At 36.1% G+C, this 17721-nt stretch overlaps 1 long non-coding RNA gene across 2 annotated transcripts in view; it reads right to left on the reverse strand.

The window, feature by feature from the left end:
• Window positions 1-689: 689 nt before the first annotated feature.
• The window catches only part of LOC128249930 (uncharacterized), a 49577-nt gene continuing 32545 nt past the window's right edge, over window positions 690-17721 (reverse strand). For both annotated transcript variants that reach the window (XR_008266077.2, XR_008266078.2), the window contains exons 2-3: window positions 11756-12040; window positions 690-4482 (exon numbers count right to left, since the gene is read on the reverse strand). This is a non-coding gene — a long non-coding RNA (uncharacterized LOC128249930). The remainder of the gene's footprint in view (window positions 4483-11755; window positions 12041-17721) is intronic.

Below are 17721 nucleotides of genomic sequence, written 5' to 3' on the forward strand. Positions count from 1 at the left end.
ATACCACCACCACCACTACTGCAACCCCTGCTGCTGCCACCACCACTACTAATAGTACTGTTGTTACCACCACCATCATTATCACCACTACCACCACTATTGCTATAGTACAACTACCACAAGTACAACTACCAGAGCCATCTCCATCACCATTATCATAAAAAACAAAATAACCAACAGCACAAATACCATCGTAATCAATGACGACCACCACAACTGCAAGCACCACCAGTGCCAGTACTACAACTACTACACCACCTCTAACAACACCAATACCTCTACCTACCACCACTTCTTCGAATGCTACCAAGTAGTATTGACTCTGCTTTGTATTTACAAAAAGGATTTTAATATCAAAGTTTCATTAGAGCAAAGTGTAATTAGTCCAAAGGGTTTTAGACTAAATTGATCTTTCTTAACTACTTTACTCTAAAGCACTTTGATCTAAAAATATTTCAGACTTTTAACACTTTGGTCTAAAAACCGCCGCTGTTATTACTACAACTACTGCTACTACTACTACCACTACTATTACTACTACTAATAATAATAGTAATAATAATGATAATAATAATAATAATAATACTAATAATAATAATAATAATAATAATACTGACACAAACCCTACTACTGTTACCTCTACTATCACCACTACCATCACTACATCATCATAATCACTACTACTATAACCTAACTGACAGTAGTAACTATAGTTGCTACCATCATTTTCATTACCGTTGCAATCAACATCACCAGGTTTATTGCCTCTGGCATCGCAATTACCATCTCTCCTATAATCATTACCATCCTCACCACCATAACCATCGTCACCGCCAATATTTTGCATTGTATTGATGACCAGGAGTTTGAGTCCAGAGTGATGCATTCCAAGTAAATATGCAGTGAGGAACAAAAGATGTGACAGTAATTAACACTATTTTTATTTTTCCAGCAAGTACAAGAAACTGAACCATGTTTTTAAGCTTAGTCTCACTTCTCAGCTCTGGGCTAACAAATGCCTTGCAAGTGAGTTTGGTAGTTGAAAACTGTGCAGAAACCTGCCATATATGTGTGTGTGGGTGTATGACTGTATGTGTGAATGCATGTGTGTGTGTGTGTGTGTGTGATTTTGTTTCTCATCATTTGACTATGGGTATTAGTTTATTTTAGTCCCTGTAACTTAGCAGTTTTGGGGGCAAAAGATGCCAACAGAGTATCTACCAGAATTTGTATATTTGGGTGTATATATGTATGCATGTATAGATGTATATATATCACTTAGGCATTGTGTGACCTAGTGTAAAACTCAATATACATATAATTCAGAATAAAGTGTTAGAGGAGTACAGAGTAGTAATAAGAAAAAGACATGACAAAGGGAAAAGATGGCTATGTTATGAATTTCATTAGCATACAGCTGTTTCTAAAAAAAGGTGCAGTGGACTCCTAGTTGAGTGACTGAATAACATCCTATATCTTTATTGAAGACTCTGGTATTCAAGGCTCTGATGAAGCTATAAGGTGTTAGTCAGGCACTCAACTATGAGTCAATTGCAAACTTATAACAGAAACAGCTGTAAGCTAATGAAACGCATGACATAACCATCTTTTACTTTGTCATCTCTTCTTCTTATATATTTATATAAATATCATCATCATCATCATTTAATGTCCATTGTCCATATTGACATGGTCTGGATGGTTTGACCAGAGTTAGCAAGCTGGAGAGCTGTGCCAGATTACAGTCTGATTGGGCATAGTTTCTACAGCTGGATGCTCTTCCTAACACCGACCACTTTTCAGAGTGAGCTGGATGCTTTTATGTGACACCACACAGTTGCTTTCACGTGGCACTACACAGTTGTTTTTAATTGGCACTGCAGAGTCACTTTTACATGGCATTACATAGACACTTTTACATGACTCTGCCACAAGAGCTTTTCACCACCAGAAAGGCTGGTCTTAACACTTCTGTGGCAGAGTATGGGTCTCCTTGAGTACAGCAAGGTGCCAGGCATCTCAGTCCTTTGTCATCTCACCTAAAAGCTTCAGCATCCTGAGGTCATTCTTTAGTATTTCATCTCATGTCTTCTTGGGTCTTCCACTTCCACATGTTCAATCTACTTTGAGAGATCAGCATTTCTTTATGGAGCTGATGACATCCATCCACATCACATGACCAAACCAGAGCAGTTTTCTATCATGCACGCACCAACTAATTCCTCTTATGCCTAACTTCTCTCTCAAAACACTCTCACTTTATTGATCATGTACACTTCCATTATACATCCAGCAGAGCATACTAGTCTCTCTCTCTCTCTCTCTCTCTCTCTCTCTCTCTCTCTCTCTCTCACACACACACACACACACACACACACACACACCTTTTATATTTTACTTGTTCCTGTCATTTGACTGTGCTCATGCTGAGGCAATGTCTTGAAGGAATCAACCTCAGGACTTATGTTTTTAAGCCCAGTACTTATTCAATCAGTCTCTTTTGTCGAACCGTTAAGTTTTGGGGACATAAACACAACACTGGTTGTGGAGAACAGAGACAGACATAAACACACACACACACACACACACACACACACACACACACACACACACACACACACACACACACACACATATAAATGTAAGATCCAATGATTAAGATGTAGGAAGAAAGTTAGCTTCAAGCCATCTGCAGTAAATATAAAAAACACCTTTCAGGAATGATAGTGGTTTATCAAGGTAGAACGTTGTGGATTTTTCCCTATCAAAATATTTATAAGATGGAAAAAATTATTTTTATACTTCACTATAGGCAGTCAGGATTGCTGGGTATGTGAATAAGAATACAATAGTTAAAGAATGGAGTAGGATCCAATCTACATATGTTTCATAGCAAGTGAAACCTCAGAAGTAGTAAATATCCAAGTGAGGTGTATACGGCAGGTTTACTCATCAGGCCAAAGGTATCTTGATTAAATAAAATTTTACATTGTTGCAAGGAAGTACATGTTAACACACAGATTCAATCAGAATGTGTAGAGAGCATGGTAAGAGTAAAGAATATAAATCATCATCATCATCATCGTTTAACGTCCACTTTCCATGCTAGCATGGGTTGGATGATTTGACTGAGGACTGGTGAAACCGGATGGCAACACCAGGCTCCAATCTAATCTGGTAGAGTTTCTACAGCCGGATGCCCTTCCTAACGCCAACCACTCAGAGAGTGTAGTGGGTGCTTTTACGTGTCACCCGCACGAGGGCCAGTCAGGCGGTACTGGCAACGGCCATGCTCAAAATGGTGTCTTTTATGTGCCACCCGCACAAGAGCCAGTCCAGGGGCAAATTAGTAATATAAGAAAGAAAATAGAAAAGAAAAAAAGGAATAAAGACATCAGGGAGTGGGAGAGTTAAGGAATTTAAGCAAGGTCATTTGACCAGTAGTTTTTGATAGTGTAGAGATTTGCAAAGGGAGTAGCATTTGAAAAAAAAGATAATGTGGAGGGGAGAGGGAGAAGAAACAACTGTGGTCAAGAGGGAGAAAAATGTATGCTTAAAGTGAGGAGTAGTATTAGAATTGAAATTCAAGGCAGAATGGAGTGTAATTGTAGTAAATATTACCAGCTAGAAATTAAGGAATGTATATTGTTTTGTGGCTGTTTCTCATGCTGGCATGGGCTGGGCAGTTTGACTGAAAACTGGTAAGCTGGTGAGCTGCAGCAGGTTTCAGTCTGATTAGGTATGGTTTCTACAGCTGGATGCCCTTCCTCATGCCAGCCACTCCAAAAGTACAGTGGGTGTGTTTTACATGCCATCAGCATGGGTGCCAGATACGAAACACTAGCATCGGCCATGACTATGATTTCACGTGGTTTGACAGGTGTTCTCAAGCACGATATATTGCCAAAGGTCTAGCTCACTTGTCATTGCCTCCATGAGGTCCAAAGTTTGAAGGGTACTTCATATATACAAAATATATATATATACTGAGGCTAATTGGTTCAACTGAATCATTCAAGTTGGTGTTTCAACTTGGTTGCAGTCTAAAGACTAAAACAAATAAAAATGAATCTAAGAATATGTTTATCTGAGACATTCTACAAACTGTGGTTCACATCACTTATGCTGATGAACAAGCAACTTTTTGCTGATGCCATTGCCTTGCCAATGGTGTATTTTTGCTATAGGGAATGCAGCAGAAAAATGTATATTACAAGAAAAGTCAGTGTTTCATTTTCTATCTGATATTTGAGCGGGTCTGGAAAATTCTGGTGATATTTATAGCATGGCAATCACAAGTCTATTTGTTTATAAAGATTTCTTTAGTTTCAATTTCCTTTCCACAACTACAGGCATCTGTGGTATCATTGTTTTTGTCATCTACAGTAAAATTGAAACATTCTGATTCAGTATATTCAATATATAGTTCTTATCGGAACTAATTGTTGTTGGTTGGGAAGAACATCGTGTTATTTTTGAAAACTGTGCAAGAGAAAAAAAAAAAAATATTAAATTATCTATTATAAGTAAAGTTGCCAAAAATATTTGTATAAATTGCAAAACTAATTTTTTTTATCTGATTAGTCAATATAAATTTTCTTCGCAACCAAATATAAGCACCAATAAAATAAGTTTTAGAAGGAGATGTAGAATCGCAAGATATTTTGAGATTAACAAAATATTTTTCTCACCAGAGTTATCATGTTATTAGGGCGCAAATACTCTCTTAATTATTGTAGTATATATATCATGATTGAACCATTTTTAGTTAAGAATCTTGTTTAAACATCTTCAATTCATTGAGCTCTCAATCAATAGCCAGCTTCTTTGGGGATTGCACTCAAGGTGGTATAGTTCCCCATTCTCCTAATATAACATGAATTTCTTTCTTTCTCTCTTTCTCTCTCTTTATGTAAATATGTTACCCTTCTGGTTTAGCCCCAGATCAGCTCTATGCAGATCTATAATCAAATATGTACCATCTACAGCCATTTCAATTTAATTTTCTTCTTCCTTGATTTTCTTCTTGCTCTTCTCTTTCTTTTCCTTCTCCTCCTCCATGGCAGACTTAATTGTTGCCTGATTTAACACCACCCTCTCGTCCTTATGTTCATTTAACAGTTTATTTTGTTGCAAGCATTCAAGCTAACTTTCTGATTTCAGAATAACTTCACTCCTTCATTCCACTAGTCATGATCTCTTGAGAAGGATCAAGACACTGCTCTTCATCCACTGAGAGAGTTGTTTTTTTAAAAAAAAAAACAACTTTGTATTATTTACAAACTTACATTTAGTACATGAAACAAAACATTAAATATATAAAATTATGAAAATCTTTCCCATGGCTGTGTAGGAAGATGCTTGCTTTCTTACCACATGGTTCTAGGTTCAGTTCCACTGCATGGCACCTTGGACAAATGTCTTCTACTATAGCCTTGGGTCAACAAAATCCTTGTGAGTGGATTTCGTGGACAGAAACTGAAAGATAGCCATCACATGTGTGTGTGTGTGTGTGTGTGTGCATGTGTTTGTGCCTTACAACTCTCTAACAACTGATATTGGTTTGTTTTCATCCCCATAATTAAGTGGCTCAGTAAATGACACTGACAGTATAAGTACCAGGCTTTAAAAAATAAGCCCTAAGGTCAATTCATTTGACAAAAAAACATTCTTTGAGGTAGTGCCCCAGCGTGGTCACAGTCTAATGACTGAAACAAGTAAAAGATAAAAACAAATCATTTAAACTGAAATAACGTTGTTTGTCAGAATTTTAAGAATACTCAAACAATTTGGAAACTAAATTTCTTCTTATGAATACTGAAAAGACAATTCTTGCAAAAGTTCTTATTTTATTATCTCTTATCCTATTAACTTTTATTTATTTCAGTCACTGGACTGTGGCCATGCTATTGCACTGCTTTAAAGGGTTATAGCTAAACAAATTGACTCTAGTTCTTATTTTTCAGTACAGGGATATAAACAAACCAATGCCAGTTGTCAAGTGGTGGTGGGGAACAAACACAAACAGACACGCTCACACAAATATATTAATATATGACAGGTTTCTTTCAGTTTCTGTCTACCAAATCCACTCACAAGAGTTTGGTTAGCTTGGGGTTATAGCAAAAGATATTTGCATGGGGTTATAGTAAATAAAAAAAACACACATAGAACTGATCTGGGGCTAAACAACAAAAGTAACATATTGAGAGAGACAGACAGACAGACAGAGACAGAGACAGAGAGCTGACAGAGATAGTGAGAAGGTGGCGATCTGGCAAAAATGTTGGCACCCTGGGCGACATGCTTAGCGGTATTTCATCTGCTGCTACGTTTTGAGTTCAAATTCCGCCGAGGTTGACTTTGCCTTTCATCCTTTTGGAGTCAATTAAATAAGTACCAGTTATGCACTGGGATCGATATAATCGACTTAATCCGTTTGTCTGTCCTTGTTTGTCCCCTTTGTGTGTAGCCCCTTGTGAGCAGTAAAGAAATACGACAGAGAGAGAGTGAGAGAAAAAGAGATTCATGTTATCTTATAATAGGAGAATGGTGAACAATGCTACCTTCAGTGCAATCCCCAAAGAAGCTAGCTATTGATGGAGAGCTCAATGAATTACAGATGTTTAAATAAGACTCTTAACTAATAATGGTTCAATCATGATATATACTACAATAATTAAGAGACTATCTGTACCCTAATAACACAATAACTCTGGTGAGAAAAGTATTTGTTAATCTCAAAATATTTTGTGATTCTACATTTCCTTCTAAAATTTATTTTATTGGTGGTTATATTTGGCTGCAAAGAAAATTTATGAGATTGACTAATCAGATAGAAAAAAATTAGTTTTGTGATTTATACAAATATTTTTGGCATCTTTACTTATAATACCTAATTTAATTTTTTTTTTCTCCAGCATATTTTTCAAAAATAACAATGAATTTCCCAACAAGACCACAGTGCTTCAGGACGGAACCCAAACACATGTGGTTGTGAAACAAGCTTCTTACCACATATCCATGCCTTTCCTATCATGAGCAGCACCAAAATATTGATTTCGAATTTTGGCACAAGTCTAGCAAGTTTGGGGGTGTGAGTCAATTACATTGGCCTCAGTGATTGACTGCTACTCATTTTATCAACCTTGAAAAGATGAAAGATAAAGCCATCCTCAGCAAATTTAAATGCAGAATGTAAAGACAGATGAAATGCCACTAAACATTTTGCCCAGCATACTGACTCTGCCAGTTCTCCAACTTATGCAACACCAAAATATTAATTACAGTTTGAATAGAGATGAGGCTTACTTCTCTAGAGACTAAATTAACCAGAAATTATTGCTGGTATTTCTTTTAAGCTCAAAGAGAATAAACGAAAATGCATAATGCAGGTATGATTTGAACCCAGAATACTGAAAGGCAAAAAAACTACAGTGAAATATCTAATCTGGTATTTTTACCTTTTAGTTGTTTCAGTCAGTAGATAGTGGTCATGTTGGGGCACCACTTTGAAATGTTTAGGACTTATATTTTTAGTATGGTACTTATCCTTATATTTTATTTATTTATTTATAATTTTTTTGGTGAACTTCTATATTATGGGGACATACACAAACCAACACCAGTTGTCAAGCAGTATGGTGGGGGACAAATATGAATACAAATACACATCCACACACACAAATGTGTGTGTGTGTGTGTGTGTGTGTGTGTGTGTGTAATGTGTGTCAAACAGGTTTCTGCAATTTCCATCTACCGAACTCACTCACAAGCCATCATTTGATCTGAGGCTGATGCTTGCCCTAGGTGCTGTACAATGATACTGAACTGGAAATTACATGTGAAGCAAGATTTTGAACCCCCACCACTACCTCCTCCTCCTTCTCCTCTTTTTTCACTAAATATGCATTGAAGATAACAAAATCTTGCTTAAGAAAGAGAAATCTGTCAGAAAGAGGAAGAAAAACATTTTAGAGAAATTTCATATAAAATGCTATCAACCACCCCAGAATAATAACAGAGGGATCAGGTACAGTTTAGATTAGCTAAAATTATAGCACTGATCAAGTTGCTAGCAAATAGGGAGAAAAAAGTCAGAGAAAGGAGTACTTATTTTTCTGGTACCCAATCCCAACACACAAAAGACTTTGAGGACATGAATTGAAATTCACAGAGTTGTGTGGAGACATGACCGCTGTGCTTCAGGTTAAGTCAGATATGGTGGCATGAGTCATTGCAACACATTTCTGCATCCACCATTTGTCAGTATTTGCTTGGTTCATCCTGAGCAGTGTCCTAGTCATTCCAACCAGTATCGCAGTCAGTTCCTATGAGTTACCCTAACTGGATTCTCAGAGAAGAGAACACAGTACACAGGATCCAACTTGAAAAATTGAGCAACGTGAACAAACAGTTCAAGCTGATGTTCATAATCATACAATAACACATTCCAGCTTTTGAGTAGAGTCTTTGGTTGGAAATGAAATCCAACCAATGATAGCCCATAATCCTGGAACTGAAGAAATGACAAGAAGAATTGAAGAAAGGGAAAAGTAAGATCTAAAGATAGGATAAGTTACTTTATGCATTATTCTATCTAATTCCTCACAGCAAAGCCATAAAATACAATTTTTAAGATAGGTTCTCTGAAGAAAGAAATAGATGAGATTTGTGAGAAGATGTTTATCATAGAGACATACGTTAACTTAGTGGTTATCAGAATGGGTGAGGGTAACAAGGTTTGTTTAAGTGGTTTGTTACTTTGGAAAGACCCAATGTCTTGTACTCTAGAGACAATAACAATTTAGAGAAGGATTAATGACTTGCTCATGTCAAGAGTTTAAAGCAAGGGTTTAGGAAAATATGACACTCATTGGAGCATTTAATTTTCAAGTTAAGGTTACTTCCTTGGTAATCAATTTTATTTTGGTCTCTGAAATCATTGTGATGAGAATTAGTGTTTAGAATGAATTCAAGCTTTTATATATGTACATATTTAAAGCCCATGACATCTTTAAGAATGTAGGCGATAAATTTTCTTAGATGTTGTATGAAACCCTGGAGATAGATTAATTTCAAGTAACCCTGGGGAAAGGAAACAGCAGCTAAGAAACTTTCTTTGTGCTTTCTCAAAGATGTATTGACTTGGATAAGTAATAATATTGGTAAGACAAAACTGATATAGCAAAGATGATATTTTGTTAAGAAGTTAGATAAGCCATGGCTCACAATGATCTGTAAAGTAAATAGATCATGGAGATTGATACATGGGAATGTCCTCTATAAAAGCAAGTACTCCATGACAGTATAAAACAGGAAACATTAAAACAGTGAAATGACATTTAGAAAATAGATAAAGCTATTATGCAACAAGAGGATAATTCTCATGTTGAGAGCAGTGCTCCTCAGAGAATGACAGGAGGTAATCTGTGTAGAATCTCTAAATTGTGTGGTACCACTATGATTGAAGATAAAAGAAGTAAGGAAAGAGTAACATCAAAGGAAGAGAATGGTAGGATGAGAATAGAGTAAGGTTCAGTTAGAAGCAAAGTCTAGTAAAATGTTAGGGCAAAGTGACATGAAGTGGAAAGGCACAGGGCAGAGAAATGTGATAGTAAGATACAAGAAGTAGTTACGGAACAAGGCATAGAAAACAAGTATGAAGTGAAAAAGTAGTGAGCAAGATATAGCAAGGTATAGGAAGTGAGCTGCAAATTGGTGGTAAGGATGTAATAAGATGGCAAGGTGTAAGATATGAAAAGTTGATATGGGAGGAGGCATCGTAAGGTGGTAAAGTGAAAGGTATTTTAAAGTAGCAGAGATCAAGGTATGATAAACAGTAAGGTGGTAAGAAGTAAAGTATACTATGGTGACAGAGTGTAAGATATCATAATCTGGTTGAAAGTAAAGCTTATTTATGGCTGTAGGGAAGAAGGTATAGTAAGATAGCAACATCATCATCCTTCTCCTCATCACTTAATGTCTGTTCTCCATGCTGGCATGGGTTGGACGGTTTGACAGGAGCTGGCCAGCTGAAGATCTGCCTAGGCCCTATGTCTGTTTTGCGATAGTTTCTACAGCTAGATGCCCTACATAATGCCAACTACTTTACATGGTGTACTGTGTGCTTTTATGTGGCACCACCACAGGTGCTTATTACATGGTAGTGGCACCCACAAGCTCACAAGATTAGGATCACTCAGCTGAAGAGGGATGCTGGGGACATGCCTGTATGCTAGGACAACCATGACTTTACTTAGCTTAGTGTGTCTTTTCAAGCACAGCAAACCACTATAAGTCTCAATCCCTTGTCATTCCCTCTGTGAGGCCCAACATCTGAAGATCCTTTCTCACCACTTCGCCCAATGTATTCCTGGGACTACCCCCTCATAGGTTCATAATGTGACAACACTCGTGAAAATGTAATCCATGGATCAAGGAAGCACTTGTGTGTTGATCCAGATATCAAGCTATTCGCAAACATGTACATCTTATAGGTGATACTGTATTTCACTTATATAACAAAACATTATATTATGTTCTTAGTATAATGAAGACACGTAGTTTAGTGGTTAGGGTATTTGGCTCCAGGTCATAAAGTCACGAGTTCAATACCCAGCAGCATGTTGTGTCCTTGAGCAAAGCATGTTGTTTCTCAGTGCTCCAGTCTACTCAGATGGCCAAGCTGAGTAGTATCTGTATTTCAAAGGGTCAACCTAGTCACATTGTGTGTCAAGCTGAATTTCCCTAAGGGTAAGTGTGTCTGTGGAATGCTCAGCCACTTGCACATTTTAATTTCACAAGTAGGCTGTTCTGCTGATCGGCTCAGCTGGAACCCTCGTGCCAGTGCCAGTTTTCTATGTTCATAGTGTATTGGATAAAGTTTGGTAGAGGTGCAGATTTGGTTATTGAAATCATTAAGTAACTTCAGGAAGGTAGCAAGCAAGAGGAAAGGTTAGTACACCAGACAAAATGTTTAGTGGCAATTCATCTGCTTTTACATTCTGAGTTCAAATTCTGCAGAAGTCAGCTTTGCCATTCATCCTTTCATGGTCGATAAAATTAGCACCAGTCGATGTAACTGACTAGGTCCTCCCCACAAATTTCAGGCTTTGTGCCTATGAAGGAATTATTATTTAACCTCAGATCAGACTTGACTTGAGTGAGTCTGTGATGAAAGGCTTTCCATTTTGACTCTTCCCTTCCTTCTTTCACATATTGCTTATCTAGGACTTCATTATGCAATGTGTCTTTTCCTTTTCAAGATAGTAGGGTGCAACATGAGGAAAGTTTGGCCATTTTCTTTAGCACAGTGAATAATCAAGTAGAAGCCTTCTGGTTGGCTTATGGAATTTAAATGGTTAATATCAAAGAAATGAGTTTTAGAAATCATTGCAAGGGTCAGTTAAAATCATTGTAAAAGTAAATGTGATTCATAGACCATATTTCCATGTGTTGTCACATAATGCTATGCACCAACACAGAAAGAACATTTCCACTTTGAACCAAAAAAGTACCCTAAGCTTGGGTACCCAATCTATGAGATAAGGTAAAAGGGACAAATTTGACATCTAGAGCTGGTGCATTTGAATGTTCTGAAATTAGCATGTCTAAGGTATTGGATTTCTAGACAAAAGTGTCATTTAAGTTTTATCTGTTTTGTATAGGAGATGATAATGTTTGGATAAAATGTGGCAAGGAGTTTCTGAATTTAAATATAGAACATAGAAATTGCAGAGAAAGAAGAGCTCACCTCATCTCATCTTCTTCCCCCACTCATCTTTGGAAAGGCTGTGGGGCAATGTAATCAAGCATGCCTTCCACCAGATACTGTCTGAAGCAGCAATCACTAATGTGAGACAAACCAAACTCATAGATGTTATCCAACCATCTTGCTCATGGTCTATGCTTGAGTCTCTTGCTGGTTGATTTGCCTGTAAAGCCTGTCCAGTGACTCTTCCCTGCAACATTCTTACCACATGTTTGTAGTATCAAGTGTGTGATCTCTCAATTCAGAGAAGCAGCTCTACATGGAGCACTAAAAAGGAAAAATTAAAAGTAAAGTAAATACCCGTTTTAGCATTTGCTAGGAGTTGATGCAGGAATGTGTTTACTGCTAGCTTGAGCACAGTAGAGAAGAGCATCAACACTGAAAGTAACCTGTAAACCATTGCATAGGTAGAACAACATTGAGTGAAAACTGTTAGCCATTCCATGTTAAGGGTAAAGACCACCTTTGGTCACAAATGACCATGGGATTGCACCTAGAAGGATCCCCTCTAAAGCTGTTTAGTAGAAGACCAACAGTTGCTCATGCCTACCAGTCTTCCCTCTCCATGCCATTGATGTTGTCCAAAGGAAAGGCAAAGGCTGATTGATACAGCTCAGCACCAGTGATGTCACAACTCATTTCTACAACTGAGTGAACTGGGACAACATGATATAAAGTGTTTTGCTCTAGAACACAACTCACAGCCCTATCTAGGAATCAAAATCACAACCTCATGTTTTGTAAGCCTGACACCCTAACCACTGAGCCATGCACTTCACAAACCATTACATAGAGACATGATAATTACATCATAAATTGAGGGAGCCTTAGTATGATTGCTTACTCTGCTAAAAAAAATAGCTAAGAAATAATACTCACAATTCACTGGGTAATGAAGTCTTGGTAATAATTAGTGTATCTGAAAAACTAAAAATGGTCATGGCGACAAACACTTGAATTATTGGTCTACTTGATTAGAGCTGATCTAATCTATGGCTAATCAATAGCTACAACAGCATTTACATGCTGGAAACATTTACATCAAGTATAGTCAGACACACCCAAAAGTCCATTAAACTATGATAGTGAAACTGGAAGAGGAAGTTATATGAGTGTAAACAAAGGGTACAGAGCAAAAACAGAGAAAAATAAAGAAAAATAAAGAGGAAAATTCTGCTGTTCACAATGTAGGTGTGGGCTAAATGGAGAGAATAAGAGTAATGTTACTTTTATTAAATCTGTTTTATTGGAAATAATATTGATGAAAATCTTTGAAAATTTAGGATAAACATCTATTTTACTGTACATATTTCATATGCATATATATAAGTATAAAAACGAGTGTGTGAGTATGAATGGATGTACATGTGTGTGTATGCATGTATGTAGTTTATATATATACACACATAACATACACATTTATATATATATATATATATATATATATATATATGATATAGAGAGAAAGAGGGAGGGAAGCATATTTTTCATATAATTTTGTTTTACTTTTACCTTCGATAAAATCAAATGAAAAACAAAATGATATTTGTACGCCATGTTCCTGGAAGTTATCAGGAAGCGATGGAGTGGGTGGTGGTGGTGGGCATGAAGTATATGTGTGTGCACAAGCATGTATGAGTGTGTGTTTGTGTGTGTATGTGTGTCTGGGTTGGTTGGTGGATGGGTGAAAGAATCTAATAAATATTTAATAACGAAAGGTAAAGATTGGAAGAATGATAATATCTTATATTTCTGTCAGATGGCAACAAACTCCTCTAAAAGAGAAAACACTTATATTAATGCAACACAGCATTGGAAATATATCACTGTTTAATAAAAAGTGTCTAAAGTTGTTGGTATTGATTACGTTGTCTGAACAGATTTTATTGAACACTAACACATTGTTGTCTAAAAATAATATTGCAAAATAATAAATTTAAAAAAAAAAAAAATTAAGGTTAAGAGATTAAGGGAGACAACTTTTTTAAAAAGAAAAAAATCACCCCTAAAATAAAGAGTTTCTTCCATCCAAACACAGATGTCATCGAAATATTTTTGTAAATGGTATTTTAGAGAAGAAAAATCAATTGTTGAGGCGAATGATCGTAAATGTACATTTTTCAATGCATAATTGGAAGAATGAGAAATAAATATTTTTAGAAAATGGAAATCAGACATTTTAATGATTGCAATATTTTCAGACTTAAAGGATAGAGAGTTTATTTTAGCTTGAAATAATATATAAGTGAGCTTATTTTACAAAAAGGAAAAAAAGAAAAAAAAAAAGAAAAAAGAAAGTGAGAGAGAGAGAAAAAAAATTTCTATAATTTTGATGATGATTTTAATGTCCAATTCATTTTCCAATTTTACTGATTTAACATTCTAACTTGTAGTCAGCAGTAAGAAAGTAAACATACCCTTTTATTTTTATCTATCAATATCATGTTCCTCCACCCCTTCTCTCCCTCTCTTTTATATACATATATATATATATATATATATATATATATATATATATATATATATATATATATATATATAACTTATACCTATATACTGATATATTTATACAGAAAAATAAATATATATATATATACACACACACATATATACATACACACACACAAAAATATATAGCTGTAATTTTTCAATACAAGCACTTGAACAAGTCTCTATACGATGCAAAGCAAACACATTTGTGCACATATATGTAATAAATACACACATGGTGCATCCAAAAGTCAGTTTTGTTGAAATGCGTGGATTTTCTCGAGGCACATATCACCAGGCAGCTATTATCTGCTACTGGTGAGCCATCCAAACAATGAAGAGAGTAAATTTCTAGCATACTCATAGTACAGTACTGCTCTGATTCATCTATTGCATACAAAGTTTACATTTTCTGTTAGTCTGCTTGTCATTCTGCTACACATTTTGTATGTCCATTGGGACAGCATATGGAGTTTATAGCTAATCGGTCTCTACATATCAAGCAAAATCATTTCCCAGAAAACAGCAATGTTCTGTCTTATTTGCAATTTACTAAAACCTTAATCTTTGCTATGTTTACCTTAGTAGTTTTAGGTTTAGCTTCTCTACTTGGAATTTCCTCTCTAATTCCCCATATAATTTCAGTTATGAGAATTAGATCACTAGAATATAGGAGTTCCCATGAACAGTTAGTCTTAAACACCTCTGTGATGGCCTGTAGAATTATGAAGAATAACAGAGGACAGAAGACTAAATCTTAAAGGACACCTATTTTTTTCCTTTTATATTTTACTTTTTCAGTCATTAAACTGCAGACATGCTGGGGCACTGACTTAGAGAATTTTTAGTCAAATTATTGACCTCAAGCCTGTCTCTCTTTAAAGCCTGGTACTTATTCTACTGGTTTCTTTTGCAGAACTGATAAGTTGCAGGGACATAAACACACCAACACCAGTTATCAAATTGTAGGGGGATGTAAACACAGATACAAGCACACACACACATAAATATAAGTATACGTGTGTATTTGATGGGCTTCTTTCATGTTCTATCTGCCAAAACTACTCATGAGGCTTTGGTCAGCCAAGGCTATGGTAGAAGATACTTGCTTAAGGTTCCACACAGTGGAACTGAACCTCAAGCCATGTGATTGAGAAGCAAGCTTCTACCACAGTCACATTTGTGCCATGCCACCTATCTTCATGCTAAAAATATCATTGAAATTGTTGTCAGCTCTCACTACACAGAATCTTTGTACATAGCTTGTATATCACTCACAAGCTATTCATCTATATCTAGTTTCCTTGAGGACCATCAAATTACTGAACATGTCGCTCTGTCAAACACCTACAAATCAACAAATGCTTGTTTATTCTTAATCAAGTATTTTGCCTGCAGTTACCTCAGTGGGAAGATTGCATCTGTATTACCACTTGCAGGCACAAAACCAAACTGCATCTCATCTATGACTCTCTTTATGTTCTTCATAACCAGATACAGTAATTAGATTTCTCTATTGTTACTTCTATCTAAGGCATCCACTTTGCCTTTACAATGAAATTGCTATGCCAGTCCTTGAGTATAACACCTTCCTTTATAACTAGATTGATGGTACATGTGGTAATCATATATCTTACATCAGCAGATATTTTGAGCATCTCAGCAACTATTGTTTAAGGATCAACAGATCATGAAAATTACACATTTTTACCATAAGAGAGAAATTTTTCTCCATGGTAACTGAAGTGAATTTACCTTTAGCAGCTGAATTATGTCACAAACATATTTTAACTAACCTAAAGTTCGTTTATGCCTAAGAACTGCTTGGTGCTGATATTACAGTGTTTATCATGACCGTGGAGGTCTAGTGGTGCAAATTAGTCAATGTTCTTGACTGTATTTTAGTTAAAGCCATGGCTTTGACTAGGTCTTCCCAGAGTTGCCTCACTTTGATATTTCCCATTGATAATGACTAAAGAGCTAGAAACATTGATGTCTGAGAGTCCGACAGGAGGCAGCAATAGTAAGATGTAGTATTTTTACAACTTTTTAACATAAGAGAGAATTTGTTTCTCCACAATAAGTGCAGTGAAATTGCCTATAGCAGTTCAAATATATTACAACATATTTTAAATAACTTAAAGTTTGTGTGTGTGTGTGTGTTGTGCTTGTGTTTGTCCCCCACAACTACTTAACAACCAATGTTCTTTCGTTTACACCCCCATAACAGCAGTTTGTCAAAAGTGACAAATAGAATAAATACCAGGTTTTTAAAAAATTAGTACTCAGGCTGATTTGTTTGCCTAAAACTCTTCAGGGCTACCACAGCATGGCCCCAGGCAAGACAGAAACAAATAAAAGGATATATATATATATATATATATATATATATATATATATATATATATATAGAAGAATCATATTAACTCATGAGACATTGGTTAGCTAGAGCCTACAGCAGAAGACTCTTGCCTAAAGTGCCACACAGTGGGATTGAACCTGAAACCTATGTGGTTGCAAAGTAAGCGTGTTTACCACACACCTATGCCAGTGCCTATTGTACCATAAAGCCAAGTTTAAATAAAAATAAAGAAAACAAAGTTGAGAAATGAACGACCATCATCATCAAATGTCCATTTTCCATGCTACCATGGGTTAGATATGGTTTGACCAGCTGCACTAGTCTTCAGTCTGTTTTGACTTGGTTTCTATGGCTTGATGCCCTTTCTAATACCAACCACTCCACAGAGTGTACTGAGTGCCTTTTACATGCCACCAGCACAGGTGCCATTCATGCATCACTGGTACAGTCATGCACCATAGTATTTGTTTCTCTGTTTGGAGAGATCAAATCTCACAGAGTATTATGGTATTTGCATACTCTGGGAGCAATAACATGATATCAGAAATGAAGTACTACAGTTGATTAAGTCAATTTCTCATCTTCAATAAAATCATCTGCAAGGTCAAGCCAATAAAACAGCCTCACCTAACAAAAATAACAGCCAATTTCTCATTAAACTTTATCTTTGAAAAATATATATATAAAGAAGGATAAAGTAGTTGAACGGCATATCCTGTTTGTTTTAAAGATGAAATGGTAATTGCTGAATCACTAGGTGTAGTGTGTTTAGATATATCTAAGGTCCATCAACAAAAAAATAAAACAACACAAGTAGGAGAGGAAGGGGCAGAATGCTATACTAGAATATTTACTTCTACAATTAATTTAGTCTGCTTCACACATCTTCAGCCTACAGACAACAGAAGATTGCATACTTGTTTTCTACGAAGCTAGCAGAAAGCAGAGCAACCATAGCTAATGTAAATCCAGCAACTTAATTGACACTTCGGATTGAAACCTGAACTGTAGTGACAAGAAAGAGTTCACATTTAGTGTTCTGTATGCTACACCTCCATACTCCAACATATTACTCTTACAACAAGGGGTGACCAAT

This window comes from Octopus bimaculoides, chromosome 18 (assembly GCF_046866305.1).
Source record: "Octopus bimaculoides isolate indiv1 chromosome 18, ASM4686630v1, whole genome shotgun sequence".
Lineage (NCBI taxonomy): Eukaryota > Metazoa > Mollusca > Cephalopoda > Octopoda > Octopodidae > Octopus > Octopus bimaculoides.